At 57.1% G+C, this 27,274-nt stretch overlaps 1 long non-coding RNA gene across 1 annotated transcript in view; it reads right to left on the bottom strand.

Moving 5' to 3' along the window:
• Positions 1-26,740, bottom strand: part of LOC128313314 (uncharacterized) — a 196,926-nt gene extending 170,186 nt beyond the window's left edge. The window contains exon 1 of the long non-coding RNA XR_008293834.1: positions 24,302-26,740. This is a non-coding gene — a long non-coding RNA (uncharacterized LOC128313314). The remainder of the gene's footprint in view (positions 1-24,301) is intronic.
• Positions 26,741-27,274: the final 534 nt, after the last annotated feature.

Below are 27,274 nucleotides of genomic sequence, written 5' to 3'. Positions count from 1 at the left end.
CAGAGACGTGGGTAAGAACACAGCACTCAGGTGGGCTGCAAGGAGCCAGAATCTCCGTGCAGCCAGCCTGGGTAGCATACGTGTCTTTAAAGCTTTATTTATTTTATGTTTGAGAGAGACGGACACAGCGCGAGTGATGGAGGGGCGGCGAAAGAGGGAGAGAGAGCATTCCCAGCAGGCTCCAGGCCGGGAGCTGTCAGCACAGAGCCCGACGTGGGGCTCGAACCCTCGCCCCGTGAGATCGTGACCCGAGCCGAGACTAAGCGTGAGACGCTTAGCGAACTGAGCCATCCAGGCGTCCCAAGTGTTAATATTTCTAGTATTTTTGAGTCCACCCCGGAAAATGTGATTTCCTCAGTGAAGCAAGAGTCAGGCCCACAGTCTCCGGGGGGAGACGGTCCTTGTCTTTAGCTTCAAGACCGGATCCACCCCCCAGCCCCGCAGTTTGCTTTTCTCTGTAAGTGACACTCTTCTCCCCGGGGGCCACCGTGACTTTCTGCGGTACGGCTGCCCTCGGCCGTTCCCACCGCGGCACACGCGCCCTGCACACAGGGCCGCCAGCCGCCCGGGGAACGCGCCTCTCAGCTGCCTGAGGCTCCCGCACCGGATGCCTCTTGTCGGGTTCAGCCGCACAACACGGACGTTTCTGTAGGTCCGAAGCTCGGATGCTGGCAGAGTCACGCTTCCCACAGAGGCGTGTGAGGCGAGGACCGCGTGCTCCCGGAAGGTACTCGGTTGGGACGCAGTTTGGTGCCGGGTTTCCCAGCTTACTCTGCGGCCCTCGGCACGTGCCCTAGCCTCTCTGTGCCCCCGTCTCCTCATCTGGGCAGCGCTGAGGTCCCGGGGGTGGCAGCGTGACCGGCCCCGTGGGCCGGGGACAAGCCCAGGCGAGGGTGCTGACGCCCTGCCCGACGTCTGCAGCTCCGGAGGCCGGGACGGGCGGCCGATGGGGGTCTCCCTCACCGTGCCTCGCGGCCACCCGTCCCGGCTCCGGAAAAGCCCAAGTCGAGGGTCCCTGGCTACGCCCAGAGGTGACTCAAGCGCCTGGCTTTCCACAAGGATTGAAGGTGAACTCCTGGAAGAAGAAGCTGATTTGGTGCCGGGCGTGAGAACAGTCGCGTCTCCGCACGACAGAAACGCCCATCCTGGCAAGTCTCACCTTGTGCGGGAGGCCAGACCCTCGCCGACGGGAGGAGGGCCTCAGGCGTCTCTGGAGTTGACCTGCACTGTGTTTTTGGACAACGTGGTGTTTTTCCCCTCAGTCAACGTATCTCCAGCATTTTCAGCTCCGAGGGCCGTGTCTTTCGGCGGCTTCAACACTTGGGCTCTAATTTGTACAATAAAACAAAAACAATCCCTCCCGAGGGACCCGGCTTGTCCCCCGGAGTCAAGGGGGCTTTCGAGGGCGCACAAGGACGTCCTCCACAAACAAACAAACAAAGCAGCCTCCTTCCTGCCGGCTCTCCTTCCGACAAAGCACAAAGCACGTTGGCAGGCCAGGCCTCCCTGGCGGGGGCTGCTTATCTGCACCCCCACCCCCACCCGTCCGGGTCTCAGGTCCCGGCGGGGGTTTGCCTGGACTTCGGCGGGGGGCAGACTGTGAGCAGACAAGCATCTCGGGTACCCCTCCCCTCCGTGGCCGTGCGCGCGGGGTGCCCGAATCCCAGGCAGGACTCCCGCACGCGATACCCTCCCTGGGCATCACCCCGGGTCTGCTGGCTTCTGCTCCCCGCACCTTCATGCACCAGGCAGAGCAAAACCTGGTGTGACGGGCAGGAAAGAGACTGAGGCTTTTCTAAAAACGATAATCATAAAACTCCTTCTGCTGTGAGAACCAGGAAGCTGTATTTGGAGAGCAGATTCCCCAAACCCTGCCGTGCCCACCCCAAGCACTGGCAAAGGCTCCATGAGCTCGGACGCAGAATTTGCCAGGCTCGGGGGCTCTGGCCTGGAGCCTCTGGCCTCCTGGCTTCTTGAGGCCAAAGGGGGCGGAACATTGGGATGGCCATTTTTCCTGAGTGACCAGGCCGGATGAAGCCTTCCCCTCAAGGACAATGACCCTCACCCCTGCCCCCTCCCCAGCTGAATCTGCCTTTTTGAGCAAGAATAACCAGGTAGGAATGAGGAGAGAATGTGAAGGGGGCTTTCCAAAGGGTCCCCCAAAGCAAGAAGGAGCAACCCTTGTCCCCCGGAGGCCTTGGGGAGTCTTTACAAAAGGAAACGGGGGGCCCCCACTAACCAGGGCCGTGGGGGTGCCGCCTGCCTTCAGTTCCTATGTCAATGCTGAGACAAGAGCTTTCACTCCCATTTCACAGATGGGGAAACAGCCCAGAAAGCTGGGCGGCTTCCCCGTGATGTCCACAAACCCATTTCACAGATGGGGAAACTGAGCCCAGAGAGCTGGGCGGCTTCCCCGTGATGTCCACAAACCCATTTCACAGATGGGGAAACTGAGCCCAGACAGCTGGGCGGCTTCCCTGTGATGTCCCTGCAGTCATGAGCTTGTCTTCCCTGCCCCCGGCTCCCAGTGAGTCGTGGAAAGGCTCCAGGAGCACGAAACCAACGGGGGACGAGGGGTCTGTGTACGATCCACTGTCCCCCCCTGCAGGAAGGGTCTAGAAGGGGATTTGAGAAACGCGGCTGGCACCTGGCCCTGTTCTGAGCCTCGTGGGCAGCGCGGGGGGAGGGAGGGGGCTCACAGGAGGGGCTGCGGCCCCCCCAGCGTCCTCTCCTCTGACCGGAGATGCCTGACACAGAGGCTGCGAAGGCGCTGTTCCACCCTTCCGGGTGCTGGGAGCTGTTTGCCGGGTCCCACCTGAGCCCTCCCCACCGTCTCAAGTGCACGACACCTGCAGGCGGGGGAGGACGTGGCAGGAGGCCGAGGCTCCAGGGACAGTGTTGGCTTTGTCATCCTCAAGGACCCCAGTCCCCACTGTGTTCGTGTGGACGACGAGCCGGAGGCTGGAGGTCGGGGAGAAGAGGAGAAGGAGCCACAGGAGGGAGGGAGGAGGGGAGCGAGGCCGCGTACTTGTCATTCTGTGTCCGTGATCCTGGGCCCACGCCCGGCTGCCCCTGCCCTTGTCACCCCTCGAGCCCGCGGGACCCTCAGAAAACCCTCCCAGGCGGGGAGCACCAGAAGGGCTTAGGGGATCATCTGCTTTGGGTTAAAATAAAATGAAATCAGCTTTGTGGGGAGAAGAAGAAGAAAGCGATAAGCTGGGGAGTCAGAGCGCAGGGCAGGAGGCGGTCTGTCCGCGATGACCCGAGTCCGTTCCCCGACCCCCGCTGTGACACAACACCATGGCGGCGGCGGTGAGAGCGTCTCAGCCCTGGGGGCTTGTCAGGGACACGGTCCGCCTCGGTCCCGCAAGCCCGGTGTGGCCTCCTGGAAACCAAGTTCCTGGACGGCCGACGGTGCTTTATTGTGCAAACATCGCCCGATGTGGTCACCAGGCTGGTAACAGGAGACAGTTGGCCTCCTAGTTTGACCTTTCACCCCCTCTTTACTAAATAGGCCTAATTATTGCATTTGTCTGTCATTTGAGCCACAAATGATCCATTCAGGTCATGGGGGGCGGCCGCACTTTTCTGCCCCTGTCTGGAGATCTCCACTAATTGTATCCTTCAGAGGAAGTTTAGCAGGAGGCTGGGTCTGCCCCCCGCGCTTCCGGGGAGGGGACAGTGCAGGGGATGCCGTCCCACCAAAGCCCTGGGCTCAGTCTCTCCGCCACCAAGGAGGGAGGCTGGCTCTTCCTTCTGGGGTCCCGCGGTTTGAACTCCAGTCCCGCGTGGGCCCGTGACTTCCCTTCCCACAGCCCGGCCCCACGCTCACGGTGTGCCCCACGGCCACGGCACTTGCCCGTGACCCCTCTCCCTTCTGTGCACGACATGTCCCAGGCTCCTTGCTGTTAGGTGGCCACCTGACCGAGCTCTGGCCGATGGCGTGTAAGTGGGGCGGTACGTGCCCCCTCCAGCCCGGCCCATCAAACCCCCTATTCCCAGTCCCCGCCGGGTTTCCCACCTGCTGCCTCTAAGCGCCCGGAGGAGGGGGAGCCACAAAACGGAAGCCTGGGTCTCTGACGGACCCAGTGCAGCACCCCACCCCACCCCACCACTCATTCGGTGCCATACTGTGATGGGAGCACAAAACATCATTTATTTTATCAAGTTTCTGAGAGTTGGAGTTTATTTCAGCACCTTGCCTACCTGATTTAGAAAACTTTTTTTAATATTTATTTTTGAGAGAGAGAGAGAGAGAGAGAGAGAGAGAGAGAGAGAGAGCGCGCAAGCAGGGGAGGAGCAGAGAGAGAGAGAGAGGGAGAGGGAGACACAGAATCCGAAGCAGGCTCCAGGCTCTGAGCCGTCAGCCCAGAGCCCGACGCGGGGCTCGAACCCATGAACCGTGAGATCATGACCTGAGCCGATGTTGGATGCTCAACCGACCGAGCCACCCAGTGCCCCCCCTGATTAATCTACTTAGTAATACAATCCCATGTTTATCCCAGGAGGTAATGTACTCACTGAAGGGACTGTAATTTGCTAGCCCCCCTTACAGCAAGGGTCGGCTAAGGAAACGTATGAATCTTACTGGGTGGGACAGCTGGAAAAGCTCCTTGAGAAATAAACAGACAAATAGTACACTTCCTTTGCTCCCTGCTGCCTGGAATGCAAACATGATGGTTGGAGCTCTGGCAGCTATCTTGAACCATGAAGTCTAAGGGTAGAGCAAATGATGAAAGGAATCTGAGTCCCTGACAACTGTATTGACCCGGGACTCCCTATTTTTACACTTGTTTTACTAACGAGAAAAATAAGCTTTTATATGTTACAACCACCACTATTTTGGGTTTTAGGTTAAATGCATCTCACCCAGTCCTAACACCTATATTGCTTACCTATAGAAAGGTAGGACCCTTGCAGAGGCTAAGTGAGGGGATGTCATGTGCGTGAAGAAGACGGTCCACGGCCAGAGCAACGTAAGCTGTCTAATGCGGACGGAGCTTTTTGCCCCATCATCGCAGGGGTGAGTAATTGTCTGCTCACGAGAGGCAGCAGCTTCACTGCTCCCTGAGTCTCTTCTGCGAAATGGAGATAAAAATGCATGGGCAGAAGGCCACCCCCTTGCCTAGACTCCAAGAAGCTCCTGCTTCTTCCCCCCGTCCACTCCACACTCTCCTCGTGGCCTGTGTCTGCCCTCTGAGACGCCCTCCCGCGTCCTCAGATGCTCACGGCATTGCCTGGGATGACCCTGACTCCCTGTGTCACAGCCGATCAGCACTCTGGCCACCGGGTAGTCACGCAGCCCCAGAAATGCTATTTCCCCAGCGCGGGCAAACTTCCGGTTGGTCCCTTATTTACCCCCAGCACCTCCTCAGAGGTATAAGCAAAGGAAAGGTCCTGACAAGGAGCCTCTTAACCTAGTTTTCCCTTAACAAGAGTTGAGCCTGGAATTCAAGAAAGCAAAGATTTTGAGGAGTTGAAATCCGTACACAGCTACGTGCTAACATTTAACCGCGCAGTTGCCCTCTTTGTTCTTTGTGGACTGTCAGTAGAAATTGCGGCAGAAAGAAAACATCCAGGACGCTCTTGATTTTGAGCAGCTGGGTACAGTCATACAGGTCGTCCACTGCACAAGGCGCCTAGCCAAGGCAGCGAGTGGGTAGCCCACGCTGCACTCACAAGACTTACACATGGCTCAGGGTTCTGTTTGCCGGAGCAGAGTGGGGGGGTGGGGGGGGCAAAGCATCTTCTCCTACTTTGCACAAAGATACTATATGGGCTTACCTCACCAGCAGAACGTCACCTTTGTGTGGTTTCTACCTCTTTGTGTTCATCGAGGCTTCCAAATGCAAAGCAAAGCGTTGAAAGCGTGTCCCCGGGGGGGGGGTTTGGGGCACCCCCTGGAGCTGGAGCTTAAGCATTCTTGCCCTCGTGCACCAGGGCTGTGCTCCCCTCATCTTTGAGTGGAGCCGTTTTCATCCTCCAATCCTCCGGGTCCACCAGCTGGGCTTGACTTGCCGGGGCCTGAGGCGAAGTTTCAGGTGGGTGGTTGGTGGGGTGAACATGAGCCCCGGGTAGCCAGCACGTTTCTTAGGCCATCGCCCGTGCACCGAGTCCAAGAAGCCTGTGCCTGGACTTATTCTTGGGTCCTCTCGGCGGTCTGTTCCTGAGAAGAGTGCCTTACATTTCGTGCATAGCAGGTGCACGAAAACAGAGACGGTGCCGGCGTACGAATCAGATGACGTAAATACCAGTTGTGGGGTGCAAATACGCGGCAAGAAGGGGGTCAAATCTGTATGGGGAGAGGGGCTCATCCCAAGGCGTGGCGGGGAGAGTTCAAGATGAGCCTGAGGCATCCCATTGTGATGGACGCAGGGAAGAGCTTGGTGAGTACCGGGGACACGTCAAAGTCACCTGCAGGGGCTCCCGCTGGCCCCATCTAGGACAACTGGAGCGAGACCACAGATGCTGGGATTAGCGGGTTATAACCCCGGGAATAGAGGTGGAAAAGGAAAAGCCACTACAAATGTAGAAGGAAGGACGGGATACAGAAGTCAGCCACCCTCGTGGTACTTAGGTCACGCAAGATTACTGACGGGTCCAACACGGGCAGGAGAAATACGGCAGGGAGACGGGTGGGTGCACAGTCTCCAAGTATCGCTTACAGGATGCTTTATCATTTACACAGAGAGGAACAGCGACTTTACAGAGGAGAGGCACCCCCGAACCAGGGGGATCAGTGACTGTCACCAGTAACGGGACAAACGACATCATCGGTCTCTGATATGAGGCCCTGACGAGGACACAACGTCACCGTGGGGGTATTCCTGCCAGAGCGTCATAAACTGAATCCAATCACGAGGAAACACCAGATAAACCCAAACAGAGCCATTCAACAAAATAACAGGCCTTCCTTCTTCAAAAATGTCACATTCCTGAAAGACTGAAGAAGTCCGAAGAATGTTCTGGAATAAAGGAGATTAAAGAGACAGGATAAAAGAATGTAACCTGTGCTCCTGGATCAGATCTTGAACCCTCCCCCCCAAAATATATATATTTACATATATTTTTATACATTTATATATTTTAATATATATTAATAAATTTATATACATAATAAATATACGGATGCACACACAGTGTCCCTGTTCCTATACAGGAACACACAGAACTCTCTGTACTGCTTTGGTAACTTTTCTGAAGATCCGAAGTTATTTCGAAATAAAGGGCTCATGACTGACTGAACGAATGAGTGAATGTGTGTGCGCACAGCCTCCTCCCCTGCAGGGCCCCCCAGCAATCCTTCCGGGCCCCTGGGGTACTCTGTCCCTGACAGCTGACGCTCCCAGGGAGCTTCTCCATGTCTGCGTGTCCGGGCCCCTGCACAACAAGACCGACGGCTTAAGGGGGGACCCAGGACATACACACACAGACACGCATTCCTTGACTTGAAAAGGCTCCAGTCATGGGCGCGGCCAGGCCAGTTATCTGGAATGAACAAATGCAAGAGCAAGGCAGAAACCAGAACCGTGGTAAATCGGGTTGGACGGTGGACCCCCCAACCTGCAGCCCCGGTGGGTCCCCCCCCCCCCCGCTTTCCTAGCCGCTGGGCTCCGCGTGATTGTGTCCACGAACACGAAGCTTCTCCTCCAGCTCTTTTCGTGTCTGTGGGGTGCCCACCCCCGCTCTCAGGGCCCTCGTGGGTGTCACACACGGTGCCAGGGTTCCCGCTACCACGATTCAAGTCGAACCAAAGCAAAGGTGCCCCGGAGCCCAGAATGCACGAGGGTGGAGGGGGTAGGAACTCCCCAGACGCTTCCCCAGCTTAGCCCAAAGGAATCCAATCCCTGTCTCCCAACAAAACTGGGTCACTGACGACAGAAGTCAACCAAGTTGGTCGAATGACTCAGAGCCCAAGAATCGTCTATGTCATGGCCATCGGGCCATTTTGGACGGTTATGTTACCGTAATTCTTGTAATAGCCATCGAGAAAGTAAGGCTGAGGCAGGGCTCTAGGACTGAGGCCCCAAGGCGACCGATGGGGCCGTGTGCCAACGCGACTGCTTTCCAGCAACAAATGATTGAACAGTCACCCGGGGACACGTCCAAAGCCGCTGATGATCTCAGGTAATTGGATTTGGAGGACCGGCTGGCCTTGGCACGAAGCGTGGAGTCCTGCCGGATTCCCCCAGCCGTGGAGAAACGGACCAGAGGCTTCCCTCGTGACCAGACTCCTGGCGAACTCACGCGGCTGAGAAGTCGATGGCACGAGACCTCTTCCCCACGTCACCCCGCGAAGAAGATGCTGTAATGTTTTGGGGGAGAAAACAGACCATGCGGCGTTTGGCTCCTTTCCCACCATCTGTTTTCTCTTTGGCTGCTTGGGAAGAGGGAAGTGAACACGTGACACGTTTTTGCTGGATGGCGTGTTGTGGGGACCGAGAGACGGGGGTGTTCACAGATCAGGGCTACCTTCTGAGGACAGGACGACACCATCCCGGGACAAGAAGGCAGGGTTGGGGTCTCCCGCCCCAGCACTTACCGGTCCCCTACAAGTCCCGCCTCTGGTCACACTCCCCCCAGCCTTGCGGGTGATGGGGGCCTGACCCTTGCCAGAGCCCCACACACGAGCAGGTAGGTAATCCCAGGCCCCCCCCCCCCCCCCGCCTTCCAGGGAAACCCCATCGTAGTGACTGCGGCCACCCCATCCCCCACACCCGCTTTGAGAGCCCTCGTTATCGTGAGCGAGAACTTCGAAATGAAGGCCGAAACACCCCCCTCCGTGAACTCTGCACCTGTGTCTCAGTGACTCGGCCGAGCCCGGGGCAAGGTCCCCCCCCCCCCCCCCAATCAGGGAGAGCTGTGTCACCATGGAAACTGCTTCCGCCCCCAGAACTGACATTCCAGAGCAGTTCGTGAACGCTGAATCAGCGGCAAGGTTGCCCAGACCCATGACGTGCGCGTTTCAGTCGGAAGGCCCTGAAGGCCGCCCGCAGGCCTTCCCTGCCTGTGCACTCGCTTCTGGAGCCCCGGGCTGCCCCGGCAGCTGGGACACGGGCGGCTTCCGCCCTCAGAGGCTTCGAGCCTGAGAAACGCCTCTTTCCGACCCCTCAGCCAGGCCGGCTGTGCGGAAAAGTCCCCCGGAAGGAGCTGAGGCAGGCACGGGTTGAGCCGAAGCGTTTGGTTTTACAGGTGTGGCGGCACGTGATGTCCCCTAGGAGATAAGGATCCGATTTACAAGACTTGATCTGCAACCGTCTCTGTAAGTCGAAGGGGTTGTGTGGGAGGGGGGCGGGGGGAAGGGCAAGTTCTCTTGGTTCACCCGTCCTATACCTTCCCTACTCCGTGACCAGCCTTGTGCCTTCCTCCCTTGCATGACTTGGTAACAGACCCCTGACTTTGTTCAGGTACGGGGTTGCCATGTTCTTCCGGGGACCTGACCCCTCCCTAGTGCTCCCCTCGGTCTAACCCAATCAGGCTCATTCCACGGTCTGTCAGCAGCACGTGCTTTCCACATGGGTGCAACAGGCAACTCTGGCCACTTGAGGACGGAGGTGTGGTGCCAGCTGGGAGCCCGTGGGGACAGGATGTCCTCCCTAACACAGAGGCGCAGGGGAAATGGTGCCACCCACCAGCTCTTGGATGTTGTGTGACGATGCGTATGTGAAGCTTCTGCAGCCACTTTGTGACCATGAGGGTCTTAGCTGAGGACAAATCCAACAGGCTGAAAACGGCAGAAAGGAAGGGCAGAGTGGGAAAGCTAAATTAACCACCCCTAGAATCACCTGATCTTGAGACAGTTCCTGCGTGAGATAATTTCTCTTATTGTTTAAGCCTTTAAATTGTGAGTTCTGCTACCGTTTGGGGGAGAACGATTCCTCCCCACCCCGATGTTTCCTTCCACATGGAAGGAGCCCATTCACGGAACACTCCTGGCATCTCTGCTTTCTCACCCAGCCCTTCCTTCCCAGGGCTGCTGAAGTTAGAGCCAGAAGCTGGGTGTGCTAAGCCCTGCCCCCCTGCCTCCTCTGTCTCTCGGGAGGAAACTGCACGGGAAGTATGCATTCCGCTTTGTTCCTTGGCGTTCTAAGCTTTGCAGGGACAGGTTTCCGAGAGGGGAGGCCCGGGTTGGTCCAGGGCTGCCTGTGACGGGGGGGGGGGTGGGGGGGGGGGTGGCGGCGGGACAGATCTGCCTAAACCTGAGACTGGGTATCAGAATGAACTTGACCTGCCGATACACGGCGCACTGTAACTTACCAGCATCCATCAAGAAAAGGGGATGTCCCTTCTGCTTCCCTCTTGTTTTGTTCTCAACAGGTTAATGACTAGTTAGGAGGCGATGCACCACACCCCTCCCCTGCCCGCATCTGAGCCCCAGATCCGACCCTGTCCCGGGTTTGGGCCTGGCTGCCAGCCCCAAGGCTGGCATCCTAGGGATTCGGGTGGGTGATTATCGGACCCCGGCTGTCTTTGAGTTCACATTCGCTCTCCCACCTGGAGAGTGTCCTTGACAGGCAGACATGGCGGGAGGTCATTTGGAAGGGCAGCGCCCAAGCATCGCCGGGTTTCTGTCCAACCTGGTCCAGTGACAACTTCATCTACACCTCAGTGGCCCTTTCTAGGCATGCTTCCTGCTGCTGGCGTGGCCTCTCTGGGTCAGTGGCGGTGGCCGTGTTGGGCAGCCTCCGTTGGCCCAGCCGGTTGGCCGCTGGCTGGCATGCAGCTCATCCATTGGCCGTGGAAGTGGAGACTCTCGGGAGGCCGTGAGGTGGGCGACACGGAGGGGCCATCAGGGGGTGGTGGGCGTGTGGCCTTTCAGGCCGGGCATGGAGATGGTGACAGGACAGCCAAGGTCCTGACAAGGTGTGTGAGCAAGAAGGAAGCTGACAGAGAGGAGAGGAAGCCGGCACACGGATTGGCAGGGGCAGGAATGTAGCCACCGAGCTTCCTCTTATGACCCAGACGAAGAGACAGAGGCCAGATACTTCCTCGCATCGGCAACAATGAAAAACATTGAGGAATGTGAGGTGAGAGCCTGGCCACCGGGGCGGGGGTGGGGGGGGGGGTGGGAAGAAGGGTGTTGCCTGAGAAACGGAGGCAGGCCTGCCATGGCCTGTCCTGCAGCAGGACGGGGGTCCTTCCTCCTCCGCGCAGGCTCCGGGCTGTGTCCCTTCACCTGCCCTGGGTGGTGACAGCCCACGGCGCCCCTCCAGCCCCTCCGCCCTGCAGTCCCCACGCCCTGTCCTCAGCTTTGTCAGTGGTCCTTTTGTGCAGCTCCCCCCAGAGCCCCCGGATTGACGGACCACCGTCCCGGGCCCCCAGGATGCCTGACAACACGCCCTCCACTCGGTTAGGGAGCCCTTCAAAATTCACTTCTCCAAGTGCACGATCCTATTTGCAGAGCCGAGCTCGCAAAACCCGAAATCTGTTTGAAGCTGGCGGCTTTTGGGAGTCCCTGTGCCGGCTCAGAGGCGTTAACGTTCACTGGAGTCGGGCCCCCGTCGTCTGGGGCGGGCAGAGCTCTGCTGAACTCCGGGACCCTGGGCAGGCCCCTCCGTCTCTTAGGGTTTAATTTCCTTTGAAAAGTCAAGGTGGGTTGGAGTCCTCACCAATAGTAAAAGGAGCAAAACCACGAAAAGCCTGCTGCCACAGCAGCCCAGCCTCCCCCCTGCGCTGCCCGCCACGCTATCTTTGGGCTCGTGCAGGTACGTATGAGCACTTCCTGGAGGTGTTTGTGAGGCCAGCGGGGTGGCCAGCGTCAGGGGCGGTGCGCCGTGGGGGAGGGACAGTTCCCCACGGACCCTGTTTCTGTACTGTTGTCCCTGAAACAGAACGGCCCGATCCTGTCCAGTTCGCATCCCGGCGGCTTCACCTCCCGGAGGGTTCCTGGCCGCGAAGGAAGGACTTCCCTTGTCCCCTGGTTTCCTTACCAGGCTTCCTCAGACCCCGCTCGGGGCAATGCCGGCTTGGCAGGAAAGACACAAGTGGCCAAGGTCTTTCTGGCCGCGGGCCCCGCGTCGGTCGTTGCGGTTCCTGCTCAGTGACTGGACGGGACGTGGCCTCACAGGCCCACAGAGGCTGCGCGGTGTCTGCTTTCGCCCAGTCATCCCTCCCTCAGGCCCGCCTCCTCAAAGCACGTGGGGAATGGCGGGGGAAGGGTGCATCCTGCCAGGGATCACGCGTTCAGCTCATCCTGTCACCATAAGGAACAGGAGGGTGGAAGGTGTAGGGGGTCCTTGGGAGTCGCACGGGTCTGCCTTCAAGCCTCGTGTCAGCCCCTAACTAGCTGTAAACTTGGAACACACTTAGCGATCGGGGAACTGACTGCATATATGACCTTCTAATTAAATGTAAGACACCCAGGTCACTCTGAACGGCCAAGAAACAATGAATGACTTTTTTGGTACAGCATGGGACCCCCTTTTATAAAAACGTTTTGCTGTTTATCTAGAATTCAAAGTTACCTGGGTCTCCTGCATTTTGCTGGCTGCCTCCGCGAGCCCGGCTGTGTACCGTGTGGCTGGCACACGGCCAGGGTTGCCTCCCCTATGCGGACTCATTCGACAAATACCGCGAGTCCACGGTGGGCCAGGCCCTGGGGCTGCAGCGGGGAGCAAGGCGGTGCCCGTTTCCTGTGGCTCCTGAAGCAAACACCACGGATTTAGTCGTTTAAATGATACATGTGCTCTCCTACGGTCTGGAGGTCGGAGATATGGCGGCGTCTCACTGGGCTAAACTCAAGGCGCTTACAGGGCTGGCTCCTTCGGGAAGGTCGAGGCGAGACTCTGGTTCCGGCCTTTTCCAGCCCCCGGAGGCGCCGCATCCTGGCCCGTCCACCACCTTCACGGCCCGCCGGAGTGGGTCCAGTCCTCTCCCACCTCCAACTTCCACGACCCTGCTCTCTTCTGTCCCCTTCTTCCGCTTCCAAGGACCCCCGTGGTTACCTCGGGGACACCAAGTATTCCGGCACAAGCTCCCGGGTTCAAGGTCAGCTGATGAGCAGCCCCAGCTGCCCTGTGCCTCAGGGGACCAGGACGTGACGTCTCCCAGGGTCCTCACTCTGCTAACAGTCTCTGATCGCACGGAGCTCCCGTCTGGGGCGGGAGAGGCAGGCCATCAACAAGCCACAACGCAGGGCCCCCTCCTCCTCGGCTTGTGCGTGCCCAGCCCTCCCCCAACCCAGGGGCCCCTGGCACGATCTCAGCTTGCGGGTCACAGAGTCGTCAAAACCCGAACTCGAGACACAGACTAAATAAAAACAGGCAATGCTGGAAAGGAAAAAGCAGGGTGACCGGCTGGCCTTCCCAAAGCTGGATGCCAGCCTCACCGGGAAGCCCGCCTTGGGGCGCAAACCGAGGAGAATGTGTGTGGGGGCCACCAAAACGCATGTGCTGGCGCGTGCGGGCCCTGTGCCTCCTGACCGCCAACGACCAGAAACCGCTCAAAGGCCCTTCGTAGCTGAGTGAGTGAATACGATGCACTATATCGACGCAAGAACGAACATCTCCTGCTGCGCACGGGAACGCGGCTGGTTAACGTGCCGCGGACGGGACGTACCGCCGAGCCGACAGGCGACCCGGATCCGCGCTCCAACCGTGTGGGTGTCGGGCTGCGAACACGCGGCTGAGCCCAGGCCGCTTCGCCCGGCGCGGCTGGAGTTGGCGGAAAGAGGGGTGTGCGCTCCAGCCGGAAGGGCTCCGGACGTGGCACGGCCGCCCTGGTGAGAGCCGGCACCGAGCTGCTGGAGGGTCGTGCCTGGTTCTGCTCCCTCCCCGTCCTTCCCAGCTGCCGGCCTCGCAGACCACCCGCCACAGAAGCAGCTCTCGCCCACGGACTCCTCTGCCTGCGCTCCCATCCGACAGCCCGCATGGGAGCCTGCTTCCCCGCGTTCCCCACAAGCCACGCTGGTCCGCTGCAGGGACGCTCCCGGAAGGCTGGGCAGGGCTTGTCTCTAACCCTCCGCAGCGCCTCCCACACCCACATACGGTCTAATCCCCGCAATAAATCCGTTACTGCACATCACTCGTGGTGGCTGTGCCTTCCCAGCTGCGTCGGCCCGATAAGCCTTATCAGGAGGCGGGAGGGCGGGAGGCACAGCTGGAGGGGTGTGGGGGGCTCTGGGGGCTGCAGGGGCTGGTCCCAGGGCTCTGTTTAGTTGGGAAAATTCACCAAGCTGCATACCTGTGATTTGCACACCTTTCTGGACATTTCAGTACACACTCTTGCGATGGGTGTTTGGAAGTTTTCCTACCATGGTTATTTTCTGTCGGGACGCCCGGTTCCCAAGTTCCCAGAGCAGATGCAAAACGCACCCCGTGTCACTTAGTGGGTCTGCCAGGCTCCTGGGGTCAGAGGAAGGGACAGGGAGCGCCTTATCTGCTTGTGTGAATTCCCAGGCCCTGGCCGGCCCCCAGCCCAGGGCGGGGCTCAGTAAAGGTCTACTCCGCCAGCCAGCAACGGGCACAGAGCCCCTGGGAACCAGGACCTGGGAGGGTCTGGGGGGAGGGGCGCAGGGTGGTTCCCCTCCTTCCTGGAGCTGCATTTTTGCAGGGCGAGAGGCATCCCAAGCGAGTTCTTTGCATGTTGCTCGTGTCTTATCTCGGGGGCACTGCCCCAGAACCTAACAGGACTCATAAACCTCCTGAGGAACACTCGATGTGCTTTCCCACCAGCTCTTAGAGGGACTCTGGGAAAGACCTTTGCGTTTTGATTAAAAGAGACGGGAGGCCGGGAGGCAGGCCTGGGCTCAGACACAACTCAGCCTCGGAGCTCTCAGCCTCCTGCTAAGAAATGGCTTTTCTCCATTTAAAAGTTATTCCCAAGAGAGCCTTGCTCGCAGTCACGTGCCAGCAGACTAACGCAGGCACACCTGCCCTCCCTGGGCTTTCTCTCCAGGCAGGGTGCAGGATAAGCTCCTTGGAAAGTTACAGACGTTTATTCGTATATTTTGTATACATTTTTGCATCCGAGCAAAAAGTATTTACTTACTTATTATTTATTTTTATAGATTTATTTATTGTGTTCTAGTAATTATTTTATTATGTTTTTATATACTACATGAATAAGTACATAATATAGATTATAATTTATTATTATATTCATAGTCTATAAAATGTTATTTTTAATTTATGTACTATATAGTTCATTATTACATATAAATGTTTTTACATCTGTATTTATATATATTTGTAATTATATACTTTATAATATTTATATTGTAATTATAACTGATAAGTGTAATAATTAAATATCATTCATTTATATGAAATTATACTTCGATCCATACAAAGTATGGATATGTAACATAAACATATTTATATAATTAATAATGATCACAAGATAATTGATATGTTTAATTTATATACTATATGTAACATAATACAGACTTATATGTTTATTATTTTATTATTTTTAATGCTTTTATTTCCGTTTGGGAGAGAGACAGAGTGCAAGCAGGAGGGGCAGGGAGAGTAGGGGACAGACGATCTGAAGTAGGCTCCATGCTGTCAGCACAGAGCCACATGCGGGGCTCGAACTCGGGAACCGTGAGATCACGACCTGAGTCCAAGTCAGACGTTTAACCGACTGAGCCACCCAGGTGCCCCATACCTACTTATATATTTATGTATCCTCTAGAAATAAGTGTTTTTAGGTAGAACTATATTTAAATATAATATCTATATTATTATAGATATTAAATATATCTATTTATTATATATATATTATATATATATATATATATAATATATCTATCTATCTATCTATCTATCTCACTGTGCATCTGGCCTTCTACTCCCTGTCCTTTTGCAAATGTAAATTCTACCTGGTTGGAGCCAAAGGGCATGGAGTGTGGGGGCTCTACACCCCTTCAGGTAGCCCTCCAGGAAGAAATGCAAGGTCTTCTGGATGGCACACTGGCAGTCAGGAGTGGGTGGACCAGTCTGTGGGAAGATGGGGCACGGGGCCCTGGGGGGCTCAGGCCTGGACTTACAGCCAGGACACAGGGGTTTAGGAAGAGCCTCTGGGGGGGAGACGTGGCCAGGGCACTGTGCCCCGTCCCCTGCAGGAGGCCAGGCAGGGACGGAGAATCGGCACCTCTGGTGGGGGACCTGTGGGGACAGCACTGAGGAGTCTTGCTGCCCGGGCCTGGCCGCATTCCCAACCTTCCCTCAGGCTCCCATGGTTGAAAAGTGTCCCCTGAGAGCCCAAGGCCACGACTGCCCTCACCCCACCCCTGAACCTTCTAAACTTGCTCCTTCCCAAGTCTTCCCCATCGTAACTGATGGGCAACATCTCCCAGACGCTCTGGCGGAAAACTTGTGGGTCACCCTTCTCTTCTCTCTTCCCTCCTCCTCCTCCTTCTCTCCCCTCCCACTCAGGTTCCCTCTCTTTCCCTCACCCTCCCCTGCTTCCCCTCAGGCGGAGCCCAGAGCCCTACCATCCCCATCTGGAGTATCAAACAGCCCTCCAAAGGCCTCCCGGCTTGTACCTTGCCCACCACCAATGAATTCTCACGCAACAGACAACTGGATTCTTTAGACCTACTCGAACCCTCCAAGGGCTCCCACCTGGGCACAATACAATCCAATTCCCTTAAAATGGCCTGAAGCATGAGCTGGTCCCTGCCCTCCCTGGCCCCATCTGTCCCTCCCACACTTGCTCCCCACACTCAGCCTCCTTGCTGTCCCCCAGTCATGGAGCCATCTCTGCACCCACTCTCCACAAGGAGCTCAGAGCCCCAGGCATCCACATTGTGGTCACCACTCTCTTCCAGATCAAATGACTTGATCACAGACTACATGACAGCCCTACTTAAATAACACAGCGCACACTCTCTACCCTGTTCATGCTGCTTGACTTTTCTTCGTAGAAACCAGTGCCTCTGCATGCTGCACATTGTCACCTGTCTTCCCACACCTGAACATAAGCCTCCTGAGGACAGGGTCCTTAATGGCATCTCTAGCACAGACAGCAGAGCCTGGGACACTGTAGGTGCCCACAAGTACTTGTTGAATGAATGCATGGATAGATGGATGGAAGGGTGGATGGATGGGTGGGTGGATGGATGAGTGGATGGATGGATGGGTAGATGGATGGATGGGTAGATGGATGGAAGGGTGGATGGATGGAAGGATGAATGCATGGAAGGAAGGAAGGAAGGAAGGAAGGAAGGAAGGAAGGAAGGAAGGAAGGATGAATGAATGGAAGGATGGATGGATGGAAGGAAGGAAGGATGACCACATGGAAGGATGAATGCATGGAAGGATGGATGGATGGATGGATGGATGAATGGAAGGATGGATGGATGGATGGATGGATGGATGGATGGAAGGAAGGAAGGATGACCACATGGAAGGATGAATGCATGGAAGGATGGATGGATGGATGGATGGATGGAAGGAAGGAAGGATGACCACATGGAAGGATGAATGCATGGAAGGATGGATGGATGGATGGATGGATGGATGGATGGATGGATGGATGGAAGGATGACCACCTGGAAGGATGGATGGATGGGTGGGTGGATGGATGAGTGGGTGGATGGATGGGTAGATGGATGGAAGGATGGATGGATGGAAGGCTGTATGCATGGATGGATGGATGGGTGATGGATGGATAGATGCATGAATAGATGCATGGATTGATGGATGGATGGGTGGATGGATGGAAGGATGGATGAACCATTCTCTCCCTGCCTTTCCCTCCCTCCACTCTGCTCTCAGCTCATACTCTGGGCTGGTCCCTGCCATTTCTGATGACCGTGATAGGCATTCTCCTGGGAAATTTATTTTCCTATCAAGTTTCCTGCCGCTGATGTCGCTGAGATAAAAGGTCCCCACACACCGGCTGTCCGTCACAGGACACTGCTTCGCGCACAGGACCAGAGAACGGCAAACACCCTACCTGGGGATTCTTTACAACTTTCTATCCGTTTGCACACCCACTCCTGATCTAAAACAAGCCACACGCCCCATCTCTCAGGAGCCTTCTTCAGGAAGGACAGACTGCGGGAAGCTCTCTGAAGCGTCCAGTCAAGAAGCTGAGCCGTCCACCCTCCCTAGGTGTCTCCCCACTTCTGTGCATCCCTCCAGTGCCTCTCCCTGCCTGCAGGGATGCACCCACAGGGATGGAGAGCCAGGCCTGGAGGGGGCCAGCTGCACGCAAATCCTAGTTACCTCCCAGGAAGTCAGAGGGGTCAAGGCAGAGCCCAGAGTGTGGCCCAGGCCCGCCAGACTCAGAGGGCGGGGCTAGAGGTCCTGTGGGCAGAGGGCAGGGGCACGCTGGCCGGCCGGTCAGCACCTGCCCCCAGGACAGTTTGCTCCTCAACCCTCAGGCCCTGCCAAGTGTCCCTCACCCCCGGCCGTGTCTGCTCGGGGGTCCCTTTCCTCACTGGCAAGGGACTGTCACCCACAGTGGTCACCAGGCTGAGCTGGAGTCGGGGGGCTGTGCAGGACAAGCTCTCTCCTCTGGGTGCCTGGTGGGGGTGGAGGGTGACACTTCGTAAGCTGCTGGTAAGGATGAAGCCAGTGAGGTGACACCAAGCTCTTGGTGAGGTACGGGGCACAGGCCCAGCCCAGGGCCTGATGGCTGTTGTCATCTGAACTAAGATGCCACAACCCAGCCGCACGCGAGCACTGAGCCACTAACGAAGCCCCGGGCCCACGGCTGGGTTTAATCTTTCCTGACGGTTGTCCGGGAAAATGGAGCCCCGGCTTTTGTTCTCCCCCTCCCCCGCGCCCCCCCCCCCCAGCCCCAGAACCAGGCTGTCGGCATCATGTGTCCTGCCTCCTCCTGTCCATGCAGCCCCCACGAGAAGGTAGCACTCCTACTTATACAGCAGGAACCCTTCCTAACAGGCCCACAGGCAGTGCTTGGATCTGCTTGGGGCGGAGGCTGCTGGCTTCTCTGGTACTTCCAAAACTTAAGACGCTATTCCTGAGTCGGCTCTGGCGGGTTTGGGGTGGGAATCCATTCATTCACTCATTCATTCGTTCACTCATTCATTCAATGATGGGTGATGTGCTCTACTGTTGTGAGCAGGATAAAAACACAGAGCTTATGACAAAGGAACGAAACCAAAAGCGTCCCAAATGCTTACTCTGGGGAATGGAACTGGGGAAGAGCTGGGGTAAAGCAGCATGCCAGTGTTTTCTATTAAAACGTTTTTTCGGATTATTTGATCTTTCTTAACTATGTGCATTTATTGTGTCAGAGAGAACAAAGATATAAATGGAATTATGTCAACCCCTTGCTGAAGCCCCTCCCCGGTGTAGAAACTCACAGAACACGACCCCACATCTTCTCATGGACTCCCATGCTGCTCTGGGGAAGCCCTTTCCTGCCACAGGGCCTTAGCACATGCCGTTCCTGCCTTCTGAGTGCTCTCAGCCTGGCTTGTCACTGTCGACTCAGATTAAATTTCATCAGGTCTTCCGATCCTAATTACATGTTTGTGTGGTTCTTTGACTACATGCTCCTCCCTGATACATTCCAAGTTCCTGGGGGACAGGGACCACATGTGTTCACACATGGATATGTGCCAGCCCCCAGCACAGTTCTGGCTCGTGTTGGTTCTCCGCACTTGCCCGATACAACAAAGAGGTAAAATTCACCCACTGGGATAAAACGCGTAGAAGCCTCTCTCACACGCACACAGTGCCAGCTTTTCCCGCTTAATAAAATGCAGGGGACGCCAGTGTCCTCCTCATTAGGCACCAGCAGACAGGCCTCTGAGCGGTGACGGGGGTCGGTGAGCTTGGCCTACCCGTAGACCTGAACAGACGTGCGTAAAAGGAAGGAGGAAGGTCTCCAGCAAACCATCCCCCTGGGGTCCGGCCACGACGAAAATCCCACCAGAAAAGCCACTCCTCTGGACTCAGGACAGGCAACATGTGAAAACAGTACTGAGATCAGACGACGTATCGCCCGCCGCCATCCCCCGGGACGCGACCTTCCTGGACACGGCGGCTTCCCCTCCATCCTCCTGACGCCCACCTGCCCCCGGGGGCTCTCAACGCAGGCTCACCTAGCGCACTTCGTCCTCGCCACCAGGGGGCGCAGGGGAGTCCCGTCCGGGCACCTGGAGACCAGGTTGGGGAGACACTCACTCCTTGCTCTAACTTGGGTTTCAACCCAGACACCCGAAAACCTAGGTAAAAATTAAACAGACGAGCAGAAAAGAACCCCCAGATTCCTTCACCTGAGCCCTGGAGGGCCTGGTTTGCGGCAGACCCTGGGGATTTGGGGGTTTTGCGTCAGGCGGCTTGGCTGATTTTCTCGCAGCTGGCCCGTGGACCACGTGTGGGCTCGCCCACACCCTCCACAGGGAAACCCAGTGTCCCCCAGCACGGACCACAGACCGCGAGGGGCTGCGGAGAACAAGGAGGAGCCCTCACGCGCGGCTTCGTGCCCGTCTTCGGATCAGGCCCGGATGCCCTGCTCCCTGCACTCGTGGGAGGGGCGGGCAGGGGTCCCGGGGTGATGAGAGGGGCACCCGCGGAGTGCAGGGGGGCCGAGGCTGCTGGGGGAGGAGTCAGCTTCCTTCTCTGCGGACCCCCAGGGCCTGCGTGTGAATTTTTCTTTTTTCCCTTTTTATGTATTGATTTGCTCAGGAGTGTTTAGTTCGACTCTCGTACAGAGGGCTGGTCCATCACAGCCGTCAGCTGCGGGGGCTCCCGTTTCCTCCCGGGGCCCGGTGACCACACACCCCTTTGCTTTGTTTCTGCAATCCCGTCCCACCACCTGGGCAACTGTCCCTTGCGCCCGTGTGTCGTCAAGCAATCGGCCTCGGCGGTCTCGTGTCAAATGCGTGGAATTCTCCTTGGCCTCCCCCCGCAGCACGGTATGAAGACCTACCCGTGGTGTCGGGTGACCCAGTCCTGTCTGCAACCGGGGCCCGTGCGGCGGGCACCCTCACTGTGCCGTCCACTGTCCCTGGTCCTCGACACCCCTGGCGACACTCGGGTGGTGTCTCTGGGCCCGTCCCGCGTGGGCCCAGTGAGGATTCTGCAGGACGCTTCCCGGCCTGGGGTGTGGCCAGGTCCCGGCACGAGTGGATGGACACTTGAGGCGTCTACTAACCGGTCGGGACTTTGTTTCCCCCTGGACCGTAAGGGGGGAAAGAATTCATTTGATAGACGCAAGTATTCTCTGACGTGTGTGTCGCTGGGCCCCGGGCGGCAGAAAAGCAACGTCAAGTTGGACGTAGGTACCCTGTTGAGTACACGGGGTGCGCTCACTCGGAGAGCGGCTAAGAAACGGACGGCGGTATCTCCGTTCTTTGCGCTTCGGGCCTGTCTTCAAAAGCTTCTGAAACCAAACGCGAAGACGCCCTCCGTGTCGGCAAATGCAGGGGAGTCAGGAAGGCCCAAAGTGCGGTCGCAGAACGCAGAGCCCCCAGCATGGAACCTGCTGCGGCGGGTAGAGCCCAGAGCCCTCCTGAGGAGGGGGCCGGGGGCACTCAGCACACGGTCGGCCTCAGACAGAGCCCGCTTTTAGTCCTTTGACACACGTCACGTCCGGGGCAGGACTCCACAGACGGCGAGACCGCGGGATGAGACAAAGCTGGAAACTCCCGGCTGCTCCGGTCTTCCCTCATTTCACAGTTGTGGAAGCTCAGAGAGGTGGAGTGCCTGCCCCGAGGTCACACAGCTACGCCGTGGCACAGCCAGGCTGAGTTCCTCTTCGTCCAGGACTTCCTGTGTGACACACTCAGCCCCAAGCCGGAGGAGGGAGTGGCGGAGGCCCTCACGGGGCCGTCGGGGCAAAGGTCTGCGGCGATGCTCAGCGGCCTGACTTTACAGACGCGGAGGTGGGTGAAGCGACTCCACCAAGGACACGGAGGGAGCCCGCCGGGCCTCACTCAGCCCCCCCCGCCCCGGGCTGCCCCCCCCGCCCCCCCCCACCGCCCCCACCCCAGAGACGCAGAAAGCCAAACCCGCACTCAGCTGGCGGCTTCGGTTTCCCGGCCAAGCTCATTTTGACATCACAAGACAAAAAGCACAAATGTGTTCCAGCGGGACAGGCTGTTACCGCGGTGCCATTCATCGGGGTTTACGATTTTCCTGGAGCCTCTCGGCCGGGTGATGCCAGAGAGCGAGCCAGAAAAAGAAAATTCTTAGGTGACGTAAATGCAGTCAAGACACTTGAGAGCGAGCGGCATGCGTTTTCCTGCCCCGGGAAGGGGTGGGGTGTGGGGGATGGGGCCATCTTAGCGCCACATAGAGAAGAGAAAACGAAAAATCCCCGGTGCCTGCGAACTCCTCTCATCGTGCACGACCGCTATCCGTCCCAGCCTTTGTTTTTGAGCAGAAATGCCTCTGACTTAATGAGCACTCTGTGTAATTAACGGATGAAGGACACCTATTAAACCATTAGAGCTGAGGTCACCCAAGAGGGCTTTAGACAGTCAGGACATTAATTGTATTATTTTATTTCCAGAGAAAAGTTATTTTGGTGGAGCCAGGCTTGCCAGAGAAGAAGGCGATAAGATCAGATGCCCTCGTTAACTGCCAGATATCCAATTAGGGGTTCGAGCAGACAGGGCTCCGATCACAGTCCAGATGCGGCCGGGCCGCAGGGATCTGTTTCAAGCCAGAGGAAAGCTCGAGAGGCCTGGAGCCCGGCCTGGGGGCTTGGGTGACCGGCTCACTCCTGCTCTCCTGGGACGGCCTGGTTTTAGCACCCCAGAAACACTCTCAGAAGCCTCCTTTGCACGCCCTCGGGGGCTTAGCTCGAGTGGGTACCTTCCGACGAAAGACAGTGCTCTCTCCTGTGGGAGAAGCCGGACTTGGTGCCCAGCTTTGGGTCTCTCTCCTGGCAGCCGCCCGAAACATTCTTCCAGGCAAAAAGGAAGGAGAGGGAAGGAGACGGAAGGAGGGAAGGAGAGGGAGATGGGGTGAGGGACAGCCGCTCCCCGAGGAGGTGCGGCTCGCTCTGGGGGGCAGTGAGTCTCTAGGGGAAGGTGTCTGTGGCGCCTTCTCCCATCAGCCGTGACACCGGCCCTGTCCGAGGGATGGACGTCCCAAGGGCAAAGTCGTCCTCTCTCCTCCCCCGTGTTTGTGCAACATACCAGCCAGAATCGGCCGCCCTTTATTAAAAACACCTGGCCATTAAGAGGCTGTGCCCCACGGCGAGATAGAAACCCGGATGGTAGGTCGTTTCTGCTCTCGGACCAGGCTGTTCCAGCCGGGGACAGCCCCGCCGTGGCCGTGGCCGTGGCCAGGCTGCCCCTCTCTGCTCCTCATCCACAGATGGTTCCTGCCGTGGCCCTCGAGGCGCCGTGGGGAGGACAGAAGTGGAGGCCAAGTTGGAGAGTGTCTGGAAGATGGTCTAACTCACTGGAGACGTAAGGTGACACGTGAGCAGGCCCCGTGTCCTGGGTTTTCGTGGGCGATCCGTGGTCCCGTGGGTCACAGCTTCGGGCTGTAGAGAACGTACCGGAGGCCCCACAAATACTTTAGGGGCCGCAATCATGGGAGCAGGACTGAGCTGATGTTAAAGGCCCGGCTCACACGATCACAGGGGCCGTGTTTCTACTTAAAACGACTCTAGACGCATCCGCTGTAGATCAGTAATAGAAGGCAATTGTCCCTCGTTCTCTCCCTCGTTCCCTCCCTCGTTCTCTCCCTCTCTCCCTCATAAAGCAACCCACAGGAATTTATGGGGTGCCAGTAATAATGACGATAATGAATATTTAAATACACGAGTGCTTCCTTTTTGCCAACCAAGCCTACTTGTTTGGGACGTATTCCTTTGTCTCAACTTCACACCTATTTTATGCTATTTTTCTTTTCTTCTTCTTTTCTTTAACGTTTATTTATTTTTGAGACAGAGACAGAGCATGGGTGGAGGAGGGGCAGAGAGAGAGGGAGACCCAGAATCCGAAGCAGGCTCCAGGCTCCGAGCCGTCAGCCCAGAGCCCGACGCGGGGCTCGAGCTCACGGACCGTGAGATCGTGACCTGAGCTGAGGTCGGACGCTCAACTGACTGAGCCACCCGGGAGCCCCATACACTATTTTTCTTTTATTGTTGTGAGGCAAACATAACAGAATTTGCCATTTTCACCGTGTTCAGGGGTCGGTTCAGGGGCATCGAGCACACTCGTGTTGTGCAGCTATCCCGCCGTCTGCTTCCAGAACTTTCTCACCTTCCCGAACCACAGCTCTGTCCCCATTACACGCCAACCACCACCCCGTCCTCAGCCCCCGGCGCCACCCCCCCCCCCAATCTGCTTTCTGTCTCCATGGACCGGACGCGTGAGGGGGACCCTACGGTGTCTGTCCTGTTGTGACGGGCTTACCTCCCCCAGCGTGCTGTCTTCAAGGTCCGTCCACGTTGGAGCAGGTGTTAGAATCTGCTTCCTTTTTAAGGCTGAGTAATATTCCGTTGTCCGTGCAAGCCACATTCCGTCTGTCCGTCCCTCCGCTGAGGGACGGCTGGGCCGTGTGTCCTCACCTCCCATTCAGTGAGGCTTAACTAAAGAAAACATTCTTCCGGGCTCTCGTGGCTGCTGCCGTGATACATGGGACAGAATTCAGGCTGGTTTCCGATGCCTTGGCGTCTCGTTCTCACAGAAGACCTGACACTCCCGGGGTGCCAGGCAGGAGGTTCTTGTTTCTTCTGCGGCCACGGTGGGAGGCAGACCCCCGTCCCGACCCCACTCTCCTCAGCCAACAGGAAGCTCAGACTCGTACAACTGCTTGCACGCTGCTCCATCCCGGCAGTCACGGAAAATGCTGGAGTCAGCCCTCATGGGTCCCAGCTGGCTTCTTCTCGTAGGAGTTCAACAGACCCCAAATCCCGTGTGTCCCACGGACCCCCTCTTGCCAACCAGCCCCACCGGGGAGGAAACGTGCTTCTCTCCCTGTTCCGTGCTGGGAATGCTTTGATGGGCTTTGCTCCCGCTTGACCATTCCCAGATTGTCGGTGTTTGGAAGTTTCTCCAAAGATTTTCGTTCATAAACAATCAGCAGAAGCCAGGAACAGGCTCTCCCTCTGCCCCGCTCCTGTGCGCTGACATTACAACCCGGCTCCTCAGCATAAACAGAGCTGATCACTTTATACCCTTCGTATATTGTTTCTTAACAGGAATGAGGTGAAACGGTGAACCGGTAGTCGCTCAAGTGATCGCCTAACGTAAACTGACAGCTTGCGTTGGCGTGTTTAGCTTCAGAAACTGTGAAAATGGTCACAGCTTCGTAATTAACTCGCATTCACTTAACCCCGACATTCACTTGGTTGTTATTGGGATTTTTAATCAAGGAACCAGGATTCATTCCGCTGGACGAGGGTTTGATCTGGTCTGTGCCCCCTTTACTTGCGGCCCCCAACCGGCTTCCCCGGAGAAGACAAGCATCTTACACAGCATCACCAACACCGGGCACCGGGGCCGGGGCGGACGGGGCTCCCGGCCAAGTCAGGGGCACGCTTTCAAAAGAAACAGCGAGGTTTTACCTTTTTGCCAACGGTTCTGTAGGCAACATTTGCTTTCTACTTTCCCTCTTTTTTTTCATTAAATCACTTTCATAAACTCCTCAAAAGTTTCAGTTTATTCAGTGACAATTAGTTTATGGCATTTCTGAAGTGGGCTTAGTTTGAGCGATAAAGTTACGAGCCGAAATTGCAGCCATAATGGAAAATCCTGGTTCGTGTTTGGCCTTGAAGACCACGGCTGGAAGATTCCGGGCCGATGCCAACGAGCAGGAAGAAGTATCAGTCACAGAGCGTTCTTGTCCACAGGCAGCGGGATCCCCGGGTTCGGCGGCGAGGACGTGAGGACGCGAGGACGCGCCGCGGCCCTGGCGGGAGGCCGCCTCTTCCTGCCGCTGATGCTGGGACGGGAGAAGCGGATTTGCCCGCGCCTGACAGGTGGACGCAGAACAGGGCTCGGCTGCTGGTTTGCCTCCTCTCGCCCTGAAACTCGTTCTTTCTTTCTTAAACCCCAGAGCTAGCACTTTTCGTGAATTCCAGCCCGGCTGATTGCATCTCAGTTTCTTGGTGTTTAACGGAGACCTTCCTGAGCTGTTTCCTGATAGCAGCTGGGAGCCTTTTGAACAGTCAGCAGCGGGATTCTGGAACAATCTAAACTTGCAATGGCAGTTCCAGGGGCAGGGCCGACTTTGAACTGGAGCAGGAAGAGCCACAGGCAGCCAGCTCACCCGCTTCCAAGCTCTCTTCCTTTGCACGGCTCCGACCCCGACAACCCACCCCCACCCCAGGCCCTGTTATCCTTGGGGGGGGGCGGGGGTGGGAGGAGCACTGATGGGAACCAGGCTTTATTGACCACCTACTGCATCCCAGCACTGCGGGTGCAGCTGTGGGCTGGGCAGGCCAGATCCTTGCCCTCCCTGGTGGCCAGAGAATACAGATAACACAGAGAATAAAACAGCACAGGGACCAGAGCATTCCAGAGAGCGATTAGAGCTCTGAGGAAAACGAACAGGGCAGGGCAGGCTGGTGGGACACCCAGAGCAGGCAAGGGCCGCCTCTCTGAGAAAGTGGCCACCGAGCTCAGACCGAAGGATGAGAAGCAGCCAGCCGAGGGATGAGCTGAGAGAGCACACACCCCACTGAGGGACCAGCATGTGCAAAGGCCCTGGGGTTATGTGGTTCTTACAGGTGTTGAAGACACAGAAAGGACTCTCAACTGCATGAGCACTGGGTCAAGGAAGCACGTGACAGTGCCAGTGGTGTGGTTGCAGCAGGATGCCCCCCGTCCTGCCAGCCCTTCTCTGGCCCTCCTCAGTGCTCCGTCCCCTCCTCCCCAACCCCCTTGCCCCCAGCATGCGACAGACTCCTGGCAGTGGACCCTCGACCCGCTTCTCATTTCACACATCCTGCTGAAGACCCCCTTCCTCTCCACCTCTGGCCGCCTCCGGTGGGCAGGAGGGGACACAGGAAACAGACTTTTTGACCCAAGGGTCCCAAGTCTGAGTACATACTGGGAACAAGCCCTCCGTCTGGGTGAGCTGCCTGCTGGGAAGAGACAGACAGATGGATAGACAGACAGATATTCAGAGAAAGAGAGACAGAGAGAGAGAGAGAGAGAGATGATAAATACTTCAAAAAATTTTTAATGTTTATTCATTTTTGAGAGACGGAGAGAGACAGAGCGTGGGTGGGGGAGGGGCAGAGAGAGAGGGAGACACAGAATCGGAAGCAGGCTCCAGGCTCGGAGCTGTCAGCACAGAGCCCAACGCGGGGCTCGAACCCACGAACCGTGACATCATGACCTGAGCCGAAGGCGGACGCTCAACAACCGAGCCACCCAGGC

This window comes from Acinonyx jubatus, chromosome E2 (assembly GCF_027475565.1).
Source record: "Acinonyx jubatus isolate Ajub_Pintada_27869175 chromosome E2, VMU_Ajub_asm_v1.0, whole genome shotgun sequence".
In the NCBI taxonomy this organism is placed as follows: Eukaryota; Metazoa; Chordata; class Mammalia; order Carnivora; family Felidae; genus Acinonyx; species Acinonyx jubatus.
The sequence above is the reverse complement of the archived record's forward strand: the minus strand, read 5'-3'. Positions and strand labels throughout refer to the sequence as shown.